At 34.2% G+C, this 27,215-nt stretch overlaps 1 pseudogene; it reads right to left on the reverse strand.

Annotated features, from left to right (window-relative positions):
• The window catches only part of LOC149238508 (chromatin-remodeling ATPase INO80-like), a 111,050-nt pseudogene extending 83,835 nt beyond the window's left edge, over positions 1-27,215 (reverse strand).

A 27,215-nucleotide genomic window follows, 5' to 3' on the forward strand; every position in this document is an offset into this window, starting at 1 on the left:
AATGCAGCAGAATCTACTAAACAAGTATGGACATTGTAATTTAAAATTTCAAAAGTCAATAAAAATGGAGGGAAAAGAGTGTCAGCCTCTCATGTTACAAATTAACTACAGATTCGAGGGGACCAGATGAATTACCAAACACCTTTTGAGAAGAAGAAGATTTAACACCTGGAAAAGGTTGTGAAAAGGCTTGGACAATTAATTCATGTTAGTTTGTGATCCTCAGGAGCTCATAGATGGAAATATTAGCGTGCGCTCTCTTCAAATCTTCAATAATGTTATAATCAATTGTTTCACCTTTAGTAGGCTATGCTGAAGTGTTTGTAGGAGTAGCTTTATTTGACACTTCCGAAGTGGTATAATTACTTTTATGGCCGAAGGAAGCGTTCTTGGAAGTGGTTGTATTTCCAGACTTATTATGTGCACTTTGAGTAGGATTGACCATTGGTATGATCCTTCTTAACAATTTCTCCCTTGATTTTTTTCTCATCACCTCCTGATCAAAAATGTGCCCTTTACTCCTTAAATTGTATTGACCATTTTTCTTTGGAGGAGGGGCTTCACTTTGTGGTGGTTCTTTAGTGTTCTTCTTATCAGTGTTATAAATATAGTTAAATCATTCACTCCATGTCCAATACCTTTCCTTTCTTCAATCGTTGCAGGTTCATTTATTTCTTCTATCTCTTCCGCATGCTCATCTGCTAATAGGGAATCCACAATGTGTGTAACCAGAGCATTCATGTTGTGGTTCCACTATGGGCATGTCTTTTTTGAGTGATATTCCTGGTGGAAAGAACAATAATTATCCATGTCAATACTTTATATATTCATCACAACATTCAAGCTTTAGGCAAACTTAGCGGGTTGATTGTTGTTGTTATTATTATTCCTTCGAAAAGGGAAGGATTCGGGAGGATTTCTACTAGTAGAAGTCTCGCTTGGCCTCTTCTTTAGCTCTGAAATTTCGTTGGTAAGTGTTTTCACCATCTTGGTCAAGATTTCAATATCTGATGATTCCTTTTCTTTAGCCTTACTAGAAGAAGGTTGAGACTTCCTACTAGTTTCTTTAGAGTCCTTTGATTCGTCATCATTAGTAATAACTCCAATAGCACACAGGTCTTTCTTGACGATGATCACTTCTGCAAATTTTAATGCCAATGTTCCCTTTGCAGCTCTTTTAATGAATTGGGAAATGTTAGCAGGAAAGACAGTTGTATAATAATCAATATTAATTGAATCATGCAGTTGCGTTCCTGAGGGAAACTTATTCAATATACATTTGAACCTTTGATTAAAGTCTTTCACTTTTTGTTTTTCCCCCATTTTACTATTTTCAAGTTCTTTCGATAACATGGCAAGGTTCTTGTCATTAGAAAATTTCTCTAGGAATAAATTCTTAAACTCCCTCCAACTATGAACTGAATTGAGAGGTAGAGACTATGGTACCATGTCTTTGCTCTACCTTCTAATGTATAAGGAAAAAATTTGCAAGCAACATCATCATACCTTACCTATAACATTCGTAGATTCATGTAGAATTCATCAATGTGATCTTTTGCCTTTGTATTCTTGTCTGGATCGAACTTCGATAACAACTTTTGTGGATGTCTAGGCATCTTATGAAGATTGTCCAGAAGAGAAAGAGGCCCTTGGGCCATCCAATCCAAGTCCTAGTCAGCCATGTCTTCATCTTTGATCTCCTCTTCATTTTCATGATTTGAGGAGTCTTCTCCTTCACCATCTAAACCATCAAAAATGTTGTCAGAAAGAACAATGTTATCCTCGTACCCTTCGTTAATGGGTGGAATTTGATCTTGAGACGTTGTATTTTCTAAGGGTTCTGCTAACTCTTCAAGGGTGGAAAAAACCAAATCTCCCACTGTAGAAACTAATATATCGGTACAAGTTGTTTCTTTCTTCTTTAAAAAATGTGGGAGATTATGTGTGCCAGGAATTAATCCAATAGCCTTTGCAAACCAACAGGTTATAGGTTGGAGTGCCCAGATTTTTTTGTATGTAACTTCATATGTCAACTTCGTGCTAGGCTGAGAAGACCCTCTTACTTCAAGAATAGGGGTCAGAGTGGTGCTCAGAATATTTCTACCTTGTCCATAAGATGAATGGTTAGGGCGTGTGGAGTTATCAGCCATAAAAAACCGTCTCCCCTCCCTATAACACCAGAATATTGATGGTGTCGGATATCGCCAACATACAGGGGATCTCCCTGATATAAGGTCCCAATTAGACCTCACATTGTTTGGTGTAAGAGTCCCATCCAGAATATGGCACGACTTCCATTTACTTAAATATATTCCTTGGCTTTAGTTGTCAGCAAGAGAGAGAAGTGTGTATGTGCTTTCGAATGACCAAGCGAGTGTGCCTTGTGACTGTCTGATTGCAGATGTATCAAGGTTCTTTCACTACAGATGGGAAACAAAGGAGACTCTAAGGGAGAAGTAATAGTACTACACTAATGGAGACACACATAGAAAGAGAAAGTCTCATCTAACATCAAGCGAAATAGTTCACATAAATGCGACGATCATCATAAACATTACAAAACAATTCCAATAAGTTAAGCACCGAAGTCACTAAAATAGTTCAATTACTCCAGTACAGGTGAAATCAAATATGAACCATAAACATTCAAAGAATAGTTTTAGAAACATTCACAATCCATGTGTGAAACTGTGTTGGCCTAAAAAGGCTTCAATATTAAGAAAAAGTTCCAAGATACATAAATACAATGGACATCACTTGCACCAATAGTAGAGCATTGGAGCCTCTACTTGCTCTCAAAAAGTACTAACTCTGTCTCTCTAATTCCTTATGAGAGAAACCAAGGTTAAAAGTCCTCTACATGAGAAATGAGGATCCTTTTCTAACTTGAGGCATGACCTTTCACATCCCCATGACCCTTGACTTTCTAACTTCCAATGACCTTTGGACTTCTACAACCTTTGGACTTCCAAATGACCTTTGGACTTCTACAACCTTTGGACTTCCAAATGACCTTTAGACTTCTACAACCTTTGGACTTCCAAATGACCTTTGGACTTCCAAATGACCTTTAGACTTCTACAACCTTTGGACTTCCAAATGACCTTTGGACTTCTACAACCTTTGGACTTCCAATGACCTTTGGAATTACATATGGCTTTTGGTATTACATGTCTTTTTTAATTCCATGGCTCTTTTGTCCATACATGACTCTTGGACTTCTACTTGTTTGTCTTTACATGATTACAACATTACATGACAACTTCCACGTCATCATATGATGAAGACATGATATGTCACCATATTTTATGATTGGGACTAATAGTGACTAATGACATGGACTTTCTTCAGTGGTGACATGGCTACCACTCTGGTCTTCGTTCTTCATACAACTTCTGATCATTGATGCCTTTACCCTCTAAAGGGTCTTTGGTCTTGGAGTCTTTAAGGTGCTTCGATCATCAAGCTTCTACCATTCTCTTTGTTCTTTGATGCTTACTTTATGTGTGTTATTTGCCTGATATTCCTCATATGTGTTTGCCATGTTATTTTCTGGAACACCTGTATCTGCAATCACTCATGACAAACAACCATCAGCTTGAAAATATCCTATTCTAACATGTTTTATGCATATATTTTTTTTCATTCCTTTTTAGTGCACTTAAAAGGGATCAGGAGAGATTTTGGGTGCATTGGCGCACTTCCAAGGATTTAAGGGTTAAGAGGGAAGGCTTAAGGTCTTCGGTTTGCGCTCAAGGGAGAAAGACAATCAAGGTAGGGTGCATGTTGCAAGTCCGAAGGATGAAGGAGAAGGTTTTAGGCTCCCAAGTGTGTTGTTCACTCAAGGGAGAGAAGGATGGCACAGGGCGCACTCCCGAAGGTGGAAGGAGGAATTCTTCAAGTCTTCGGGATGCGCTCAAGAGGCACAGGAGGGCACATGGTGCAAGTATAAAAGTTGAAGGTTGATGCTTTATGCCTTCAAAGTGTGCTCATGGGCTCAAAGGGTCCAGGAGGATGCATGGCGTATTATGGAAGGTTGAAGGGTGAGCTTCACACCTTCATAGTGCGCTCAAAGGAAGACTTTGTCTCTTAAAGGGTGCAATTTGAAACAAGGAAGGGGAAAGGGTTTAAGGGTCTTGGAGGGTGCAATGAGAACTTCTTAACAATGAAGGATTCCCGATCAAGTGCACTCATGTGCTCTTGGCCTCAATGGGTTTGCCTTGAAACCAAAGCTTTGTCTAAGTCAAGATGTTAGGATGACAGGTGAACAAGATGATTTTAGACATAAAACCATGTGCAACTCATACCAACTCATAGAGAAAACTTAGACAAGCTTGAACAATGATAAATATACATCAAAATTCCACTTTGTACACATTCCCCAAGTACGACAAGTGAAGTGTATGCAACTGCGACCCAAAAGTGTCATTTTACAACAATAAAGATGCTACGACCATGAAATGCACCTAAAGATGTTCTAACCAATACGACAACACTTGAGACCATTCAAGGACTTTTGAAACACATAGAATAACATGAGACGACGCTTGATGATCAAGACGACAACGATAGTAGGTTCCAAAATTCGAATGTAGTGAAATTTTGGAGGGTGTTGTAGCAGCGATAACACATTCATACATCCAAATCACTTGTCCTAAATAATGACTACATGATCTCTATATATACCTTTTTCACACATTGCACATGTGGCCTCTTTATTATTATGTTAACCCTAATACATATATATTTACACATTGCATGTACATTTAATCCCATGTGTGGCCCCCTGGGGATCATATCATATACATTTAACCGCATATATGTGCCCCTTGGGGTCATATCATATATATTTAACCCCATATATGTGCCCCTGGGATTATATCATACACATTTAATATCATATATGTGCCCCTTGAGGTCATATAAACACTTTACTAAAGGAGGAAGTTGAAAGAATTAAAAATAAAATTAAATAAAAAGGGCAAAAATATTTTCTAAAGAGATGTGACCTAAGATTTTGAGTTAAAGGAGAAAGTGGAAAGAATTGAAAATAAAATTAAATAAAAAGGGCAAAAATATTTTCTCAAAGAGATGTGACGTAAGATTTTGATTTGAATACGGGGTATTAAGATGTAGGGAGATAATATATATGAAAAGTATAAATCTATATTAACATACAAAGCTTTTATCTCCTATGTTATGTAGAAAAGGGACATGTAACAATGAGTTGTTATGCATAAATGGAACAAGATGGATAAAATGTTTGAAACACCCATGTGGAGATTAGGAACTATATATAAGGAAAACGAAAAAGAAAAAGAAAAGAGAACACTATTATAACAAGGAAAAGAGGAGAAATGTATGGCAACATGGTAGTTGTCTAAATTAAAGAAGCAAATGGAGTCAACCATGAAGAGGATATCGTCCACCATTACTTCAAGACCATACTTTGATGATTAACCTAGGCTAATTCAATTTATATCACTAGATAATGTTATCGCTTTTTATTACACTTATATTGATAATAAAACTCTTAATTATACATAGATTATTTTTAAATAATTATATAACGCTTTTTATATTTCTAAATGATATTAAACCTGCTTTACCGAAAAAATAATATTTTTTAATCAATATACACATGTTTACCAAAAAGACCTAACACAATTTAAACGAATTGTAATTCATAATCTATATTATTAATAAATAATTCTATTTTGGTTTTAAAAAAATGCATAATATTACTCATAAAATACTTCAACATTATGCTATTTCAGTGTGAAGTCATACGTAACTTGGTAGAGAGGTGATGTCTGCACTCAAAATAAATAATTAAAAAACCAACGAGCACATGTACATTAATTATCATGAACCTATAAAGTTCTTAATGCATTGGTACACCTAAAAGTCGCTAAATCTATCTAAATACACTGGAAAGCTTAACCATGATTAAAAAGGATAATATGCGTTCTTGACTGAACAAAGTAGAACAATCATCTAACCATAAACAATAGTTAATCATAAAATAATGTATCATAGATATTGAGTAAAGTTTTCAAGATTTATATGAAACATATCATCATTGATATTTTCAAGATTGGTGTGAACAAGAATGGTAATATGCTAACTTTAAATCACATGAAAAGTTGGATGTGTCAAAATTTCAACCATTCAGAAAGTGCTATCATCATCATATCATGTGCTTCTTTAAAAACTCACCTTTGATTGTGGGAGGTGGATTCCCATATGACTTTGATCCTTACCAAGCTTAGCTTTATAATAGGATGTGACTATGGAATATATGAGCCAATCATAATAGCTTTTCAAAAATACCTAATAAATCATTATGTTGGTTAGCTCTATTGGACCTAGGGAGAATAAACCTAAAAGTTAAGACCCTGTTCCTACTTTTAAGACCCTATGCCTACCTAAGGTTATGCCCCATGCTTTGGTTCCTTCTTCCACCTTTGAGTTTCCATGTGATGCCTAGAATATACATTTGACATTGAAACTATCAAAAGTGGTCTACTTGTTCACTCGGGTTTGAAGTAGAGTTATGGGGAATTTAAAAGAAACTCCAAATTTGATGAGGCCGATTCAAGACATAAAAGGGGAAAGGGTAGGTATAGTTATTTGGATTATATGTATTATTATCTAAAATATGGACGAGTTTTATACATATATTTTATACATTTATTAAATCTAAAAGCAATTTTTTAATAATTAGTTAAAAAATGTTTATTTTGGAAATATTTATAAACAAATTACAAATGTCTTTTTTTTCCGAACTTTATATTAATTTCATTGATAGAAGGTTGATTATTATTTCATTGATAGAAGGTTGACTATTTTATAATCTTGACTTTTTTAATTTATCATTCTAAAAATTTACAATTGTAATTTTAGATTATTAAAATTGTTATTTATAATATATAAATGGTTTTGGGTTATTAAATAATTTTTTTTTAATTTGATTTTAAAATATAAATAAATAAAAATTGCAATTTCATTTATTTAAAATTATTCTTTTCAACTTATTAATTTTATGTTTTATTTTTGAATATTTGAGAAAAATTAATCCCTCGAATATTTATACTATTATATATATTTTTAATTTTATGTTTTATTTTTGAATATTTGAGAAAAATTAATCCCTCGAATATTTATACTATTATATATATTTTTATAATGGTTTGATAATTTATTGTTTAAAATTTATATTGGAAAAAAATATATATTATTATATTTTTTTATAATGCTTTAATAATTTATATGGGAAAAAAATAATTTTGTGCTATTTTATATAAATATTCAGTAAAATAAAGCAATTAAAAAAAAAAAAAAAACAAACCAAACAAACTATGTTAAATCAAATTGAGGCTGCTTATCTTTTTAAAAAAATGTTCAATAAGAATAAGGTTACCGCAATAAACTTCAATGATGTGAAATAAAAATGAGCTTACCTCTCTTTTTTTCGATAAATAAGGTTGTCTCCATTTTCTTCCAGGATCTTAAATAATAATGAGGAGGGTTAATTTTTCTGTGTAGGCTATGTTAAATTTCAACAAATTTAGTTTTTTTTTAAATATAATTATAATCAAATAAAATTTAGATTTTTTAAATTTATTTTTAATTTAAGATTTTTAAAATCTATTTGTAATAAAAAATGTATTGAAAAACTGAGTTATGTATAATTTGATTTATAATATTTATTGTAGGTTTTAGAAATAAAACAAAAATTTAATAAAATGCATTTTTATTTTGTAGGTTTTAGAAGTTTTATTTTGTAAGGTTTTTGGTTTTTATTTCTTTTATATTAAAATTAGTTAATTTATAATTTAAAAATATATACATTATATATTATTAGTGTCTAATTTTTTCATTTTAAGTTTTTGAGTTTTTAGATTTATATCTTTTATTTGTCAAGTTGTGTGTGATTTTTCATGTTTGATCTTAGGTTTGAGGAGCTACTAGTTTCTAGTTTATTATTCTTTTAGCATGTTTCCTCCCCTAGTACTCGGCACAACCACTTTCGTGAGATTTGATTTTGGGTCATCTTGCTGAATAGGCTCACCCTCAACTTAAAGAGTTTCTAAATTTATATTAGTATAAATTAATTTATAATTAAAATAATAATTATATATAATTAGTTGGTAATTTAAAAAATAGTTAATAACTTTAAATTGGAATTCAATTAAAAAAAATTTACATTAGCAAAATAATGAAATTTATTATTACAATATTTAAAATTATTTTTTAAAAATATTATAATTTAACTATACTATAATTTGATTTTTTTAATATTATTCAAATAGAACAAAAATATTCAAAAAGATTAAATCAATTTTCAATTAAATATTAATAATTTTCAATTATTTCAATAGTTTAAAATTATAATATTGATAAACATTATTTCTGCATAAAGACAAAAACAAACAATAATATAAATATCTAACTCTTATAATATCTACAAACTGTTTTTTTATTGGAGTGGAGTATGCCCTAAAAATGTGTTTGATAGTTAAGAGCTAGTCTTCCTCGGACTTAAGAAAATAAGGTAACAGCCCAAGATCCAGAAGCCTCTGAAAACAAGAAAGCCTGCCCATTACGATTATTTCAAGTAGTGTGGTTTTTCTTGAATAATAGTGATAAGTCAACCTACATTTACGAAAAACAATTAGAAATAACTCTCCTCAATCTTGTCAAATTAAAATAAATTTTACACCGTGTAAAAAAAACATCACAACCTACCTCCATTGTCAAATAGATTTCCCATTTCATTGGCTGCTTGATAATATCCCCTCTCTGTTCGGTCGGTCAAGACTGCGAGTGTATTAAAATATGAGACTTTGATATCTCGAATTCCCAAGTGATAGCAGCTTGCACGCGGAAAATACAAATCTACACTTTTTTTAATTTAATTTAATCCAAAATGTATAGAAATCGTCTAGTATGGAGGCAACGGTCGATGAGTCATATGAGCGTGCAGAAGATCAAAATTCTAGGCGCTGTCAATGAAGTCCATGTGCTTTACTTAATAAGTGGTTGACCAGATTGCATTCATTATTATTAAATGTACGCGGCACGACCATAAAATATCGTGGTGCTGTTAACTATGTAATACAAAATTAAATTCTAAACGGGTAGAATATGAATGAACATCTTGAACCCAAAAAATTCTTCTCGGGTCAATGGGTTTAAAGTTACGTGTCATTTCAAAAGTAGCGTACCCATGAGCTTGTCGTCCAAAAGCAAAAGTAAAGGATAATTAATTACCTTGTGGGATCTCGTGTCCGAGGGATGGTGGTAATTATTTGTGTCGGTTATCGGTGGTATTTATCTGGGTCTTTTTTACTATTGTGATTTTTCCAATAATAAGAAGCCTGATATTTTATTTGGATTAAATGAAAGGTGAGGTCTAAGCGATTTATTTATTTTTAATTTAATTTAAAGATATAAGATTGTTATTTTTAGCTATTTAAAATATATTTTTAAATGTAGGAAAATATTTAGGATTCTGAAATTTGAGATATTTAATTTATATTTATTTAGTCATTTAAATCTTTATTTAGTCATTTAAATCTTTATTTAATCATTTATATTTAGATTCAAATAAAACTTATGGAAACCTATGTTCGAGAAAGAATAAAAAAATATAATTTAGAGTATGCTATATAAATATATATTTTTTATTTTTATCAACATATATTTTTAATTTTAATTTTTTATTAATATATATTTTTATTTTATTTTTATCAATAAGCGTGTTGTCTATAATTAATTATTTTAATTTGGATTAAATAAATAATATTTAAATTATAATTGATTTTTTTAAGTTTAATAAATATGATAAGTTTAGGTATATTTTATTATTAAATTAAGTGTATTTTTAAAGGGAAATTTAATTTTTTTTATTTATTTTTAATTTGTTTTAAAAAACATTGGCAAAAAAATCACTTTTAAAAAAATACCTTAAATTATATGTCATAGGCACTAAGTCATTTGGGTAAGGGAGATGTGTGTCACTATGTATGTGTTCGAAGGGTTATGGTAGATGATGTTGGTTAGTAATATTTGTTTTATTTGGTTATTATTTGGGTGTGTTTTTTTAATTATTACTTGACGGATTAACTTACTCTTTAGGGATAACTAGGGACATTTGGCCTTAGCCTATATCCACTTGGATTTTTTTTTAAGTCTAAATTATTATGAATTGCCAATTTTGATTACCTTATAAAAGGAAACTTTAAAATTCAATGATTTTAATCACTATTATCAATATATAATTTAAATATACATATTAATTAAGTGTTGGAGTGTTGATTTAATATGTAATTTTGAAATGTCTATTTTTTAAGGATTAATAAATATTATATACAAGTGTAGTATTATAATTAATTATTTTATTTTGGATTTATATACATAATATTTAAATTATAATTGATTTTTGTAAAGTTCAATAAATATTATGAGCTTAAGAATTTTTAATGTTAAATTAAGTGTATTTTTAAAGGGAAATTGCCTATTAATAAAAATACTCTTCTTTTCACGTCCCTTAATGAGCGGATTAAATAAAATTACAATGGAGTACAGGTCGATTATTGAGATAAGAGCAGCTTCAAGGTATAACTCCTTAATTATCACCTCAGGGTTGGTTACGGGAATGGTGGCAGTTGTCAAGGGAGGCAACACATTTAATAACAGGTGGGTGTGACAAAGTTTAGTAACCATGAAATGGGACAAGCCATATTTACCAAGCCGATTATTAAACATTGTTTTAGGTGAGTTTATTTCTAGTACTTTGGCATATCATCTCGCTTACAGGGTGACGATGCTTCGATTGAAGGAGTGTTCCATGACATGTTTGTAGGTTCGGATCCCATTTAATTGTGAAGCAATGGGAGTCTCATCGCAACCAGGTCTCTTGATTATAAGTCAGAGTTGGGCAATGCATATTAGGAGCAGAATAGTCTTGGTGCAGGCAAGAATGGCGAAGAAAATGGCATCAACAAACTCAAGTAGTGGAAATGAAGCTGATAACTTCGGGCATAGCGGGAACATAACACAGTTGATCGATAATTCAACCAAAGCTAGTAGTAAAAGAGATTCAAGACCAGATAACGGTGTTGTTGGCGCATATGAATGGGTTTGGAAAAGATATGGCTTCAGAAGACTATGGAAACGCTAAATGTAAGCATGATAAATATGAGGTATTCAATGGAGAATATTGAAGTCAAGGTCGAAACAACAATGGTGGGAGTGTTGAAGGAGGTGTTCGGCCTCCGCGATGCACCTAAACCAATGGCGATGAGAGCTAGGGATGTTGTGAATAGCAGTGAGGAGCCTGATGTTGAGGAAACTACAAATCTAAGCCAGTTGATGGAATTTGCTCAGGATTCCAAGGAGCATGTTGGTTGCGGGTAGTCTGCCTTTGAATTTTTATGTTATGCCAAACAGTTAAGCTCTGCAGAGTATTTTGGAGAATATATTGTATATTTAATGTAATATTAGGCAATAGAAATAAGAAAGGTAGCGATCTTGTCTCACTGAAAAATCTCCTACAAATCTCTGAGACTTCTCTTCTTAAGAATGTAACAAACCTGGCCCGTTTCCAGATTTTGATATAAAAATTGCTACCCACTTTTTAGAGAAAAAAAAAAAAAAAACAAAACAAAAACAAAAACAAAAACAAAAACAAAAACAAAAAACAAAAAACAAAAAACTCCTCTTTTACTTTTTTTTGTAATTCATTTTAAAAAACATTTGCACAAAAAAAAAAAAACTTCAAAAAAATACCCTAAATTATATGTCATAGGCACTAAGTCATTTGGGTAAGGGAGAAGTGTGTGACTATGTATGTGTTCGAAGGGTCATGTTAGATGATGTTGGTTAGTAATAAAATTATATGTTAAAAATACCCTAAATTGTATGTCATAGGCACTAAGTCATTTGGGTAAGGGAGATGCATGTGATTATGTATGTGTTCGAAGGGTCGTGGTAGAGGATGGTGGTTAGTAATATTTGTTTTATTTGGTTATTACTTAGGTATGTTTTTGTGGTTGCTACTTACAGATTAACTTACTATTTAGGATAACTAGGGACATTTGGCCTTAGCCTATATGGATTTGGATTTTTTTTAACTTACTATTTAGAGATAATTAGGGATATTGGGCCTTAGCCTCTATCGACTTGGATTTTTTTCAAGCCTTAATTATTATGAATTACTAATTTTGATCACCTTATAAGAAGAAACTTTAAAATTCAATTATTCTAATGACTTTGATCACTTTATTGATTTTTTATTTTGATTTTACATAAAGTTTACTTTTCAATTAAAATATTTTATTTTTTAATATTTATTTTCAAAATATTTTAATTCTAAATGTTCATTTCAAAAACAAAATGCATTTTCCAAATAATAATAATAATAACTTAATTTTCCAAATTTATTCATAATGCAAATTAAATAATTTGAAACTTTAACCCATGAATAATAATGTGATTAATTAACTAAATCAATATAAATTATAAAAATATGAAATCAACCACATTAATAAAATTTAACTCCACTGCTTACAAATATTACATTAAAAATCTTTAATCAATAAAATAAATTTTAAAAAATAGAAACATGTGACAAGTTACACCTGTTTGCTAAGGCACAATCATCATATTAGGTCATAATCATCATAAAAATTATCAATCATAGTTTCTTCCCAAAATTAAAATATCATTCTTCCAATTAAATATCTTATTATTTTTAAATAGATCATAAATATCTTCATCAAAAGATATATATAGATACACATCACTATCAAATAACTTTCAATGAAATCTTCAATAATAATCACGTATAAAGTTTATATACATATATATATTCATCCCTACCAAATAACTTTCAATGAAATCCTCAATAATAATCACGTATAAAGTTTTTTTAATGCTCTTTCTTCACTCAGCGTATATATTCAATTGAATTTACTTAGCTGCACCGTTTCAAATACATATTGATTAGTTATTTGAGTAGATCCTAGTCTTTAATAGGTTTTACTTTCAACCTCGTAAGGAAGGATTCATGATGCAAATTATTTTTAAGGAGAATTAATATTTAAGTTGGATCAAATTTTATATTTTTTAGGAGAATTAATATTTAAGTTTAATCAAATTTTATATAATTTTGATGATAGCATTTAACTATATATAATTTATTCTTTTATTTAATAATTTAATCTAATTAATACACATATAATTTGATTTGTATGAGGTAAAAGGTTACGCATATTAAACATTAGTGAAACGAAATATTTTTTGGAATTAAATATTAATTTTGTAAAATAAATTTCATTTATATATTTTTTTATTATTAAAATTGTCTTTTAAATTTAAATTTAAATTTAAATTTTTTTATATGGCGATAACATTTATTTTAATAATTATGTATCGATAATAAAAAGCATAATTATTTTTTATTTTTATAAATTAAATTAATTTATCATTATTATTTTTAAAAAATTATGTTAAATAAATGTAAATTTTCAATCTGGTGAAATGTCTTTAAGTATTGGATTGTTAATATGCTATAATATATTTAGAGAAGATAAGACTTGACTCAAATAAAAATAATGTTAAGTATTATTAGATGGCTAAAAAAATTTTCAACCTAAATAATATTTATAAATAAGAAAGTCAATATATTATATTTTCATTATTGGAAATACAATGGAGTCATATACTTTTTCTTATAATTTGGTCTTAATTTTATAAATAGAATCATATAGTAATTTAATTATGATTATATATATATATATAATTTAATTGCTTCAAGAAGTGTTGTATAAATGAGTATGGGATAGATGTCAAGTGTAAATATTTAACATTTAACAAATTTAATTTAATGTTAATGTTGACCTAGTATAGGGGTATATGTATATGTGTAAATGTTTAACATTTAACATTTATATGTTGGCTAAAAAAAGAAGTTAAAAGTAATATAAAGGTCGATGCCTAGGCCGTAAACATTTAAATGTTGACTCAATTAATAATAAAAAGTTAAAGTTAAAGTCAATTTGTTATATTTTGATTTTGTTATTAACTTATTAATAGGTTTTGTTATTAAACCACGGGAAAATAGCATGGTTTATCAATACCACATGCCCAAAAATCGTAATTTATTTCACAATCAAAATATTTTACGACAATATGACATGATCCTTAATCATGGATATTCACCCCCACTTTACCGTGGATATTATTAACACGTTAATGAGTATTGTTACAATACCATGGGCCAATACCATGGCTTATCAATACTATATGCTCAAAAAACATAACTTATTTCACAATCAAAATATTTTATTTTATTTTAATCTATTTTTGTAATATATTTTTAATTAAATATAAAAGGAGAATTATTTTAAAGAAATATCTATACCCTCTATCCTCACAACTACTAAAATGATTCCCATAGAAATTAAAAGGCTTCAAAAAACTAAAAAATGAGAATACTTTATATATGAAGATGTGAAATATATATACTATAAATAATATTACTAAGAACCGACATAGATCCATCTTAACTAAGGATCCAAGCTATGAGAGCAAACAAATTGACTAACAATAATAGAGGAAAGATAGTGCATGATTGTTTTAAAATTTTCATTATTGTATTTTCTTTGATATGATTGATCCAAAATATAGGTTTAATATTTTACAACCAATCAGGTTTTTTTAATTTAGATACTTTCTTAAACACAATATCATGGAATCAAATTTAAGAGAGAGAGGGAGGGAGATAGTGACAAAATTGGAGGGCGAAGAGAGAGAGAAAGACAGAAAGAGAGAGTGATGGGGGGAGAGAGAGAGAGAGAGGGGTGGGAGAGAGAGGAAGGAAGACAAAGAGGAGGGGAGAGAGAGAAGGAGAGAGGGAGAGAGAGAGAGATGGAGTTGGAGGGGGAAAGAGAGGGAAGAAAGAACAAAGAAATAGATAGATAGAGGTGGAGAAAGAGAGGGAGTGACAAGGGAGAGATGGGGAGAGAGCGAGGGATAGAGGAGGGAAGAGACAGGAGAGGAGAGAGATAGGGAGAGAAGGCAAAGAGAGAGAGAGAGAGAGAGAGAGAGAGAGAGAGAGAGAGAGAGAGAGAGAAGGAGGGGAGAGAGGGGGAGAGAGAGAGATGGGCAGGGGGAGAGATAGAGGGAGGTGAGAGAGGATGCCAAAGAGAGGAAGGAAGAGAGAGGAATCAATAGAGAGAAAGAGAGAGAGAGAGGGGACTCAATAGAGAGAAGGAGATGGAGAGAGAGGGGGAGAGAGAAAGAGAGGGAGAGGGAGATGGAGTTGGAGGGGGAAAGAGATGGAGGGAATAAGAAAGACACAAAGGGAGAAAGGTGGAGAGAGAGAGAGGGAGTGACAAGGGAGAGATGGAGAGAGAGTGAGGGGGAGAGAGAGAGAGAGAGAATAGGAAGAGAGAGAGAGTGAGAGAGAAAGAGAGGAGGAGAGAGAGATATATAGATATGAAAAGAGATTGTGTATATTTTGGGGGGTGAGATAGAGAGAAGGAATAAGAAAGAGGCACAAATACAAATATAGATATTATAGAGTTTTATATAACCAACCTAGATCCATCTTAACCCTGAATCTATCAAGCGCCGAGAGTGATCAAATCTCTCGAGGTGTAAACCTTTCCTCAAGTTTTGCACTCAAAAAAGAAGTTTGCACCTCAAGAGATTTTATCCCTTTCAGCACTTGATAGATCCGAGGTTAAGATAGATCTATGCTGGTTAATAATTATATTATATTATTTTATTTTAAATAATTTAAATTAAATTTACAAATTTTATTTAATATTTTTTTTTGGATATAGAGGAATTGGCACTATGTCAATCTCATACTCACATGACATGGGGTTGATTCCAACTACTACCATTATAAACTATAGGTACGTATGTACACCCCTTCCACACACACAAGTGAATTGGGGGGATTTAAACCATGGACCTCCTCACACATAACATTTTTTTTTGTAAATTAAAATACTTTATATTATCAAAAAAGGTTAGGGGTTACATAGTTGAAACGATCTAATATGACCTAATCAGAAGGGAGCACTCTATGGGCTCATAGAGAAGGTGGGTTTTCATCTATTCTATTGGACATCAAAAGGCCCTTACCCACAAAAATTCGAAACATCCAAGGCTCACCCCAAACCAAACTAGGCCCAAGTCCCCACATAAATGTATACTCCATAGCAAAGTATGGGTTGACACTAACATGGCTAATACAACCCAAATAATTTCTAAGGTAAACAAATAAAAGACGAGAAAGTGATACCAGCAAACTAGTCTCTGCACACCTTGTTCGACACCAGCACCAACCTCAGTTGTTGAATTCAAACGTCGCCCACTAGTTCACGTGACTGCACTAGAGATACGAGATCATGTTCCAGTGGCATGGTTTCCGCTGCTGAGAATTCCTCCTCGACTTAGCACCAAGTTGACAAGACCTCCTTTCTCTTACCACACCCAAGCTCCACCAGCGAAAACCAATATTCCACTACGAAATCCTCTCTTATTGCTAGAGGCACCCTCCTCCCACCACTTCTCTAGCACAAAACACGAAAACTACCTCACATAGCACAATCAGGAATGAAATTTGTATTGGAAATTCACCACACCATAGACATTCAATACACCCTCCTAGCCCCACTTCTCCAACACCAGACAAGAAAACCCCCTCACAGAGCATAAACTAGTGATGGAATTGGCCCAAGAATTCACCACACTGAAGACAATCCAAAGGGGAAAGGAGGTCAACTCCTCAACCTAGCACTTGCGGCAGCCCAACACCTCCACCTCCCAAACAAAAAAACAAACCATCATCCCCATGTCCATATGTATTAGATTTCGGGTGGCTACATGTGGCAACATGCCCAAGACACATCGTGCCTCATTCATTTAATAATGATGAAGTGGGTGAAATGGTGGGAACAAGCTCGTAAGCCCCCCCTCCAAACGTGTGCATACCCCATCGAGGATCCTCACACATAGTACTTCATTTACAGAGTCATCACCAATTGAACTGCTCTCCAAAGACTACTAATTTTATTTAATCTATTATAATATAATATTAATATTAAGATAGAAATGTAAATTTTATTTTTCTTCTAAAGAGGAGAACTTTTTTTTTTTTAATTCATTATAAAGTAAATTCTTTATAACATATATTCAATAATGTGAAAATCGCAAATTCTTTAATATAATTGTATCCCTAGACAAGAGTCACCATGATAATGTTGGTTTACACCGGTATAGATTAATCTTAAATACGAATCTAACATGAGCCCAGAGGGATTAAGTTCCTTCAAGGATAAACTTCTTTTAGAGTGTAAAAAGATCCCAATGAATCTGTCCATATATATAATGTGTATTTTTTCATTGTTCAAATTGTATTTTTGAATGCTATATAAAGTATATGGACAAAAAAAAATATACCTAAAAAAATACCAAACTGTAAAATATTGAGACTACTTGTAACTTTTAACCATAAAACTTATGTTCTACTTGTAACTTTTAACCATAAAACTTATGTTTTTCAATTGCTTCATATGATATATTCATCAAAAATTTTAAACAATATATAATATATATACAGTTGACATTAAAATATTTTACACAACATAGACTTTCAATTACTTTATTTTTATTTTCATATTGAATATTTTATTATATACAATATCAAATATTTTATTTTAACCTTTTTTTTCCATATAGATACATATGAAGTTGCTATGGAAATAAATTAATTACATTAAATTTTCAAATAGTTTATTTAAATACTCTGTTGAAATATGTAACACCTAAACATTAATTCCATTATAAACTTTAGGAAAAATCATAGAAAAAAAAAAAAATTGTGGCAGATAACTATTGACTCGTAACCTATTAAACCATATACTTACACTGTTATTAAAGGGTTCATATCCACGACAATGTACCACATCATGATACTTTTTACAAAACTTAAATGCGTTTAAATGATAAATTTATTGGACAGGTGGGAAGATCCGACTGAGGATCCTCCTGGTTAACTAAGCACATGAGTCTATGGTTTTATTTTTCATATGGGCCCTCGTCCATAGCTCCACGCGACATCAATCTATGATGTGGGATGTCAACTCCATCTGACCTTTCCATCTGTCGTGGCTGTCTGTCATTGATCCTCAGTTGGCCATCAGACAGTGGAGATGAGCTAGGGTTTAACCTAACTAACTCTGGGCGCCGAAACCTGCGAGGGTTTTGGTTTTTGTGCTTTGCATGAGGTGATGGCTGAGGAGGTCGATACCACCATCATAGTAGATATACCTCACAGCTCTGCAACCCGAATATTTGATTTATGGTGTTGGAAGTCGGTTAGGAGTTTAGGTATTGGTTTTACGCCTGTGCTAAAGCTTTCTCATAGCTTTTTAGGGGATACTTTTACAGTTCTAGACATGAAGGAAGACAAAATGCTTACAGGGCCATCAACAACAGGTATTTTCACATCATAAGGCAAATTCCCTTGTTGAAAGTTTGAGCCCAATCACATTGTAGGAGGGTTTAACATTCTAGCTTGTTCTTTAATTAAATGGTTATAATACTGAATGTTTTTTCTTGTATTTGCAGGTTGGTGACTCGCTAAGGTAGCTTCTTAAATCAGGTAAGAACCCATCTCGATTTTGTGTTGAGGCTATGTGTAGAATAGCAGATTTATTGCCTCTGTCAGCAGTGACTAATTCATAATCTTTGAATGTAGGTATGCCATCTGCCAGAAGGTTTACTGTTTAGGACCACAACCCTTGAGTTCGTAGAAACTGATGGCGTTTCCATGGCTTTTTAGGTTGGAACTAAGCCCTTGGTTTCCGTTCACAATTAAGTTATTTGAGGGTCTAAGATGAGGTTTCAAAAGAGGGTTTTTCTGGTGGCGCAATAGGGTAGTTTTTGATTAAGCACTTGTAGTCTTGAACCAAAAAGTTCTAGGTTGTTCGACCCGCTACGACTGTCATCTTTTCTCCAGTTTTTTATATGTAATTTGCAACGGTTTAAGGGGTCTTCGAGCCTGCTTCTGATTATGTTGAGTAGAGACTGTAATGGTTGTTTTTGTTAGGTTTGTAAGGAGGCTTATAAGGCCATTAATTCGGCTGTCATGATGGCTTCATTACTGTCTGGTCTATTATGTTTAAACAATTATAAACTCTTGTATTCTTTTTGGTCTTACTGTGTTAAGAAAGAGTTACCACAATTCTTATTTGCGTTACTGTATTAATTTCTACAACAGATTCCTATAGGATTCACAGGTTTCGATATATTTATATATATGTATATGGATTACTTATGATGTCATCTATCAATGCCACCATACTATGATGATTAATGGCTATTTTCTTCTATTTCGTTAATAGTTACAACTTTTACATATTCTATAGATAAGTTGTAATACTGCAACAATAGATTAAATGCAAATGACTGCGTTCAAGTAGGGGGTTCTATATCAGTATGCTGCTCTTAATCGCACACGAGACCTTTTCTTAATTTCATTCATGAGATAGATGGATACTTCGAATATAGGTGTAACTGTCTTGTCGTTATTGGTTAACGAATCACCCTTTGGTTATTCGTGCAACAATTAACATCTACATTATGTATTACCTGTACTTTAATTGTTAAAAGCTATTGTTCAACGATTGTTAACCTGTAAAATAGATATGCATAACCACTAGACATTACATTTTATATTTCTTCTACAAAACCATAGTTATATTTCAGTAATAAATTCCTTAAAAGTTTGATATTTTAGTTATTTGAAAAACCTGTAATGTAATTGTATTCGAAAGGTCTCTCCTCCCAACCACGAGTCTGGAAATCACGTCCAGACTCTCCCCTGAGCACCTTCTATTCTTTACGCTGGATCTAGTCCAATCACAGTCAGTATTATGGGCCTCAGGACTTTTGTCTAGCCACTATCTCTATACTCTTTGGTTGACTGTACTCAACAAATTTCCCACTGGTTTGTTCCACCCAGCTCTAGGACCATTTTCTGCTCTTCTTCCCTCTCTATATTACCCTTCTCAGGCAGAGGGTAACTGTTTCTTGGCAATTGTTTCTTTAAATAAACAAAACAGTTTTATTTTTGTTAAAGTATTACTACCTATAATCTAGGTAATTACCATCTATATTATTCATCAAAATATAATAATATTTAAAATGTCTTTTAGTAAAACATTCACTTAATGATCTCAGTAATATTTTATGCAACTAGGGGTGTTACATCTCCCCCCCATAAGAGGAACATCGTCCCCGGTGTTCTCTACCTTTTCAGAAAACAATGTTGGATAAGCCTTTCGCATGAATTCTTCCTCTTCCAAAGTGGCCTCTTCCGGGCCAAAGTGCTTCCATTGCACTTTAACCTAAGTGATGGCTCGCTTCCACAAGTTGGTTTCCCACTGATTGAGAATACGAAGAGGTTCTGCTAGGAACTCTCCTTCTGGTTCGACCTGCACCAAAAACAAAAATTCAATTATTTCCGAAAAAAATACAACAAAAAGATATATCCAACCTTATACCCATTAACCTCTTTACCTGAATATTTTCCCAATCAATAATGTGTTCGGGGTTATACACATATTTCTTTAGTAAAGATACGTGAAATACATTGTGGACTTAGATGTGGCTTGGTAGCGCAAGCTTATAGGCCACCGTCCAATTCTTTCCAAGACTTGAAAAGGCCTGCAGTATCGGGGTGCTAGTTTAGCACAACCCCGCCACTGCAAGGAACTTTTCTGGGGCTTCACCCTCAGGTAAACGTGATCTCCAAGTTGAAATTCTCTGTAATTCCTCTTCTTATCTGCATACACCTTCTGTCTATCCTGGGCTACCCTCAAATTTTGTCGGACTTTTTTAATAGCCTCCTCCATTTCTGTTAGCATGTCAGGACCCAGTGCTAGCTTATTCACTAGATTATTCCAATCTATGGGTACTCTGCATTTTATTCCATACAACACTTCGAAAGGGCTCATGCCTAATTATTCATGATGTCCATTATTACATGCAAATTCCACTAGATGGAGGTAGTCCTACCAGTTGTGTGGTTGTTGCATCACGAACATACGTAGCATGTCTTCTAACACCTGATTTACCTATTTAGTTTGCCAATTTGTTTGAGGATGGCAGGCAGTACTAAACTGGATTCGAGTACCTAATCCTGCAAAAAGATACTTCCATATGGTGGATGTAAATTTCACATCCCTATCTGAAATCACCACCTTGGGTATCTCGTGTAAGCGAAATATCTACTTCATAAATATTTCTGCGATTTCCACGGTTTTAAATGTGGACTTTACAGGTATAAAGTGAGTTGTTTTACTCAATTTGTCTACCACCACCATAATTGAATCATGTTGCTTCCTTGTACGGGGTAGACCGGTGATGAAATCTAAGGATATGGTCTCCCATTTCCATTCCGAAATGGGCAAAGGTTGTAACAATCCGACAGGATGCTAGTGTTCTGCTTTCACCAGTTGGCACTCCAAACATTTGGATAGATATTATGCAAAGTCCCTTCTCAATCCAGGCCAAAAGTACACTTTTTTTTATGGCTGACAACATTTTCTGATACCCGGGGTGGCTCACACAAGGTTTCTTATGAAACTCGTCTAATATCAATAATTTAATCGAGTTTTGATTTGGAATATAAATTTTGTCTTTAAAAGTAAGGAGATTATTGGGATTGATACCAAATTCTGTTTTCCCCTTGTTCAACAAGGTTGCTTTTGTTTGTTGCCAAAGGAAAGTATACTCTGGATCTCTGTTGGTTTTTTCCTTTATGAGGTCAGGAATATTTGAGCTTACTTGGCTCATTTGGACTTCATAAATACAATGTAATTTTCTACTCAATGCGTTGGCCACACAGTTTTCCTTCCCCTTTAAATGCTTCATCTCAAAGTCAAATTCACTTAAGAAAGTTGTCCATCTGGCCTGTCGAGCATTCAAGTTAGGCTGATTGAAGAAATTGGTAATACTGCTATGATTTGTTAGCAGCAAAAATTTCTTCCCCAATAGGTAGTGTCGCCACATTTTAAGTGCGTGCACTACTGCTGTTAATTCAAGGTCATAAGCTGAATATCGTTGCTCATACTCCTTCAAATTTTGAGATTCATAAGAAATCACCTTTCCTTCCTGTGTTAGCACACCACCAACACCCTCTTTGCTCGCATCTGTGCAAACCACGAAAGACTTTCCTGGATCTGCTACTTTTAGTATTGGTGCAGTGGTGAGTAGATGCTTTAATTTTTCAAAGCTTTGCTGACATTCAGCTGTCCAGTGAAAAGCGCGACCCTTTTTCTGTAATGAGGTCATTGGAAAAGCGATATTTAAAAACCCCTCAATGAATCTACGGTAGTATCCGGCTAATCCCAAGAATGATCATAGACACTCAATAATATATTCTATTTATATTGAATGAGGAAATTACACACATATTTATACAATCAATAGTCTTAAGATAGGAATGCTATCTTAGACGTACAGTAGTGTGGTTGAGAGATTCTCTCAACCACACACTAAACTAGGAGAAACTATATTCTAGCTTATTCCTATTATGTAGGAACAAACTCCTCAAATGGAGAATTACAACCATAGACAAGTAGGAATTAATTATTTCTAACTCCCCCCCTTAATGACTACTTGTCATGATAGTCAAATCCACCACCATCAGGCGAATTGCATGTACAAAACCTCCAAAAACACAATCTGCCGCCCTCGGACAGATCCACAACTTCTCTGATCCCGCGGATCCCCTTGAAGGTGAATTGGCGTGATCCTTAACAAAAAACCCGCGCCCATTGGCGCGATTAATGGCCTAACAGATGTGCCAGTTGGCCTTCCTGACGCTGCTGTCAGCGCGAAAAACACGCCAATCCCCTTCTACTCATAAAAATCATCTAAGTCCGAGCCAGGTGTTCTGCAGTCCACCTGCTCAATTGAGCACAAAGCTCTCGTGTACACACAACCACAAAGGCAAGCAGAGAAAGATTCGCTCAACTTGTCAAACAACACATTGACATCCACGATTCCAGCCACAAAGGCACCTCAAGCCACATAGGCGATTCAGCCACAAAGGCAAGCTGGCCACAAAGGCACTTCAGTCACAAAGACTATATAGATGGTTTCTGGCTCACCACCAACCATCACTTTACAGTGACAAAAGATGGTTTCAGGCTGACCATAAACCATTACAAAGTGGTTTTAAGATCACCACGAACTTTCAAATGCCTTTAAAAAATCTTACATCTGATTCCACATTTTGGAGTTTCTGGGTACATACAATGACTATTACAACAACTAGACTTGCTTATAAAATGCTAGGGAGTCTATTCCACAAACCATACTAACTCAAACAAACATTTATTTTGCTGTCCACCATAAACGTTGTTGCTGCTCCTTTATCCCACTGATAAAGAAACCGGAACATAGGCACTCACAGCCACACGAAGAGAACACAATTTTCCCTTCAAGAACAGTAATCAAGGACTCCACGGTCCAATCCTCCATCGCATTTCAGTATCCAATTCTCCTGGCATCACAACATAATGCCACTTCCCCTACTCACAGTATTAAGGCTAGTCACTATTTTTAAGCATACTGCCTCATGCTCGCTAACAATCTGCAACACGATCTTGATCAACCTCCAATCTCTGATGTAGCTCCAATTGATGTCTTTTTCATTGTCATGTATTCACCATTCCCTGCAAATTTGCTTAGTGTTGGAATGACCAGTTCCAACACACACTCAAAATTGTGACAATAGTTGGTCATACTACTGTCACTTAAATTACAACCAATTTCATTGTCATGACAGTTAATCAATATATTGCAGCATCATCAGATAATTAAACAAATACATTTTGACAATAGCATAAACTTCACGGCCAAATAGTGAGAGTAGAAACCAGGTCGCCCTTGCTGGAGGACAAATGGAGAGCAAAAAGATGGGCTGATACACCCCCAATCACCCAAAACTTCTCATTTCTCCACCACTCATCAATACCAACCCCACTCCATCGCATCTCCAAAACACCAGTTGTAATGATACACACAAAGAGAGCAATAAACCACAAACTAGCATAATTGCTAATCTCTGGAATTATAAATTTTCCAGTGAGCAAACATACAGCAGGCAGCTCAGGAAAATTTCTACTGATCCAAGAGCCCAACGCAACACTTGATGGAGCCGATCTGAGAGATTAATTGGAGCATATCCCTTGAATGATACAGTAAATAGAACGCCAGTCAGCAGACAAGCGTATATCAGAGAATCAACCATGCCAGATCATGATGCAACAGATCTGTTGAACAAAAAAATTTGCGGCCTGCAAACAAAAAACAGAGATCCGGCCTCCTCGGCCTCTCCTCGCGGCCTTCGGGCATGTCCGGCCTCCTCCGATCTGCAACCGATGCCACGATCTCTGAGCAACTTCCTCACGCTGTCAATCAGGGATCAACGATCCTGGGGCAGTGATCCTGGAGCAGCGGTTCACAAAACAATTCAGAGAATTTCGATTCCTACTCTTCAGCGCAGACTCCTCCTCAAAGAGCCCTTCTCCTCCAATGCATGGTCGAGCTATGGCATTCAGGCAGATCAGCTCTCAACTCAGGTGGCTCGGTGGAATCTCCACATGGATTCGAATCCTCTACAACGATTCGGATTCAAATCACCATGTACATGCAAATTAAAACCTTCACAAGTACCACCTGAAGATTTTGATCCTGACCTTAAACTTGCATTTGGAATTCGAATCAGCGCTGCCAGCAGAGGAATTATTATTCGCCGGGGAAATCTGAGTAGACACTCCCTTGCAATTGACCTCCACTCTTAGCTTGTGAGACTTCCATTGATTTATCTTCACTCCCACGTGAGTCACCACCTGGATGTCCAGCGTGATCTCCCTGCTGGACCCTGCGGCCCTCAGTCTCCTGGCGTCCGAGTCATGAAGTGCCACGCCATCGCCCTTCAGGTCGGCTGTAACGACCGTGCTGTTATCTTTCTGGTTCAAGAAACCGGGAATGGTTCCCGCCGCAAGTTCGATGCCTCGGGACGATAATTGCACCGAGGAATTGCCATAAATGAAGCTCAGCTTCTCGTTCCGATTGACGGCGAGCAATTTCACGATGAATTCAGAGGTTAGGGTAGAATTCCCGGTAAGGGTAGAATTTGCGGTGACGTTGAATTTGGGGACCTGCACAGAGGTTAGCGAGATCTTAGGCAGCTTGGGCCTGTAAATTACCCAGGAAACCAGATCGGCGACGCCAGCGAGGAGGACCAGGAGGAGCAGTAGAACAATGAGGCAGGAGCAGCAACTACCTCTCCCAACTCAGTGCACCAGAACACCGCCCAGCTCACCGGAACCCTGTTCGATGGTCGATGGACAAACTAAAAAAAATTACTCTTTTATTTCCTCAGCCCAGGAGGGGCCAAGCCCAGGATGGGCCAGGCCCTCACAGGCTCTGATACCAAGATAAAATTACATACACTCAATAATATATTCTATTTATATTGAATGAGGAAATTACACACATATTTATACAATCAATAGTCTTAAGATAGGAATGCTATCTTAGACGTACAATAGTGTGGTTGAGAGATTCTCTCAACCACACACTAAACTAGGAGAAACTATATTCTAGCTTATTCCTATTATGTAGGAACAAACTCCTCAAATGGAGAATTACAACCATAGACAAGTAGAAATTAGTTATTTCTAACTTCTACGGTAGTATCCGGCTAATCCCAAGAATGATCTGATATTAGCGACATTCTTTGGGGTTTTCCATTCCATGATTGTTTTGATCTTTTCTGGATCTACTACAATGCCTTTTGCTAATATAATGTGACTCAAATACTAAATTCGATCTTTGAAGAAGTCACACTTGCTAAATTTGGCATACAACTAATTTTCCCTTAATGTCTACAATAATATTTTTAGGTGTTCTTTATGCTCCTATGGATCCTTAGAGTATATTAGAATATCATCTATAGAAATCAGCACAAATATATCCAGGTAAGGCTGAAAAATACCATGCATCAGACTCATAAAGGTGGTTGGGGCATTTTTGAGGCCAAACGACAAAACCACGAACTCGTAGTGACCATAACGTGTATGGAAGGCTGTCTTGTAAATGTCTTCAACTTTTATTCTTATCTGATGGTATCCAGATCTTAGATCGATTTTCGAGAACACTTTAGCCCCTTTCACTTGATCAAATAGATCGTTGATACGTGGTAGAGGATACTTATTCTTAATGGTTAGTTTGTTTAGTTGTCGGTAATCGATGCACAATCTGAGGGTTCCATCCTTTTTCTGTACAAATAATATGGGAGCTCCCCAAGGGGATACACTGGGACGAATGTATTTTTTATCTAGAAGCTCCTGTAACTGCATTTTGAGTTCTGTTAGTTCAAGTATGCTCATGCGATACAGAGCTCTGGATACGGGGGCTACACCCGAAATTAACTCAATGGTGAAGTCAATATCTCTCCTTGGTGGTAAACTAGGAATGTTTTCTGGAAAAACATCCACGAAATCCTGAATTACAAGAATACTTTCCAGCGAAGTCATTTTATTTTTAGAGTTTGAAAATCCCACCTGTACAACATATATTTGACACCCTTTTCTAATGCACCTTCCTAACTGACTGGTAGTAATAGGACGTAGCTTGGTACTGGTTTTTATCCCCTGCAGTTCTTTTCTTTGACCTGATTCTGAAATAAAACTTACAGTTTTCTGTTTACAGTCTACTAGAGACCAACATTTTTCCAACCAGTCCATTCCAATTAAGATATCATAAGAACCCAAAGGAAGTATATTAAGATCAACATAAATAGGTTGTCCAGAAATGGTTATGGGACAACGTTCTGTCTTGGCACTAACCCTTCTCTTTGTACCAGTGGCTAGTTGAACTAGCCAAGGTTTTGAAAATTTTCTGCTCACTAACTGACACTTTTCAACCACTTTAGGACTGACATAGCTTAAGCTAGCACCTGGATCAAATAAAACAGAGACAGGTTGCTTAGCGATCATACCTTCACATTCAATCATTGTGGGCTGAAATTCAGCCTGATGATCATCCAAAGCGACATTAATTCTGGGTATGTTCCTTGCCACTTCCCCAACTGTAGATGCTTCTTGCAT

This window comes from Pinus tabuliformis, chromosome 8 (genome assembly GCF_031772625.1).
Source record: "Pinus tabuliformis cultivar Carrire ecotype Pingquan chromosome 8, CPIR1, whole genome shotgun sequence".
Lineage (NCBI taxonomy): Eukaryota > Viridiplantae > Streptophyta > Pinopsida > Pinales > Pinaceae > Pinus > Pinus tabuliformis.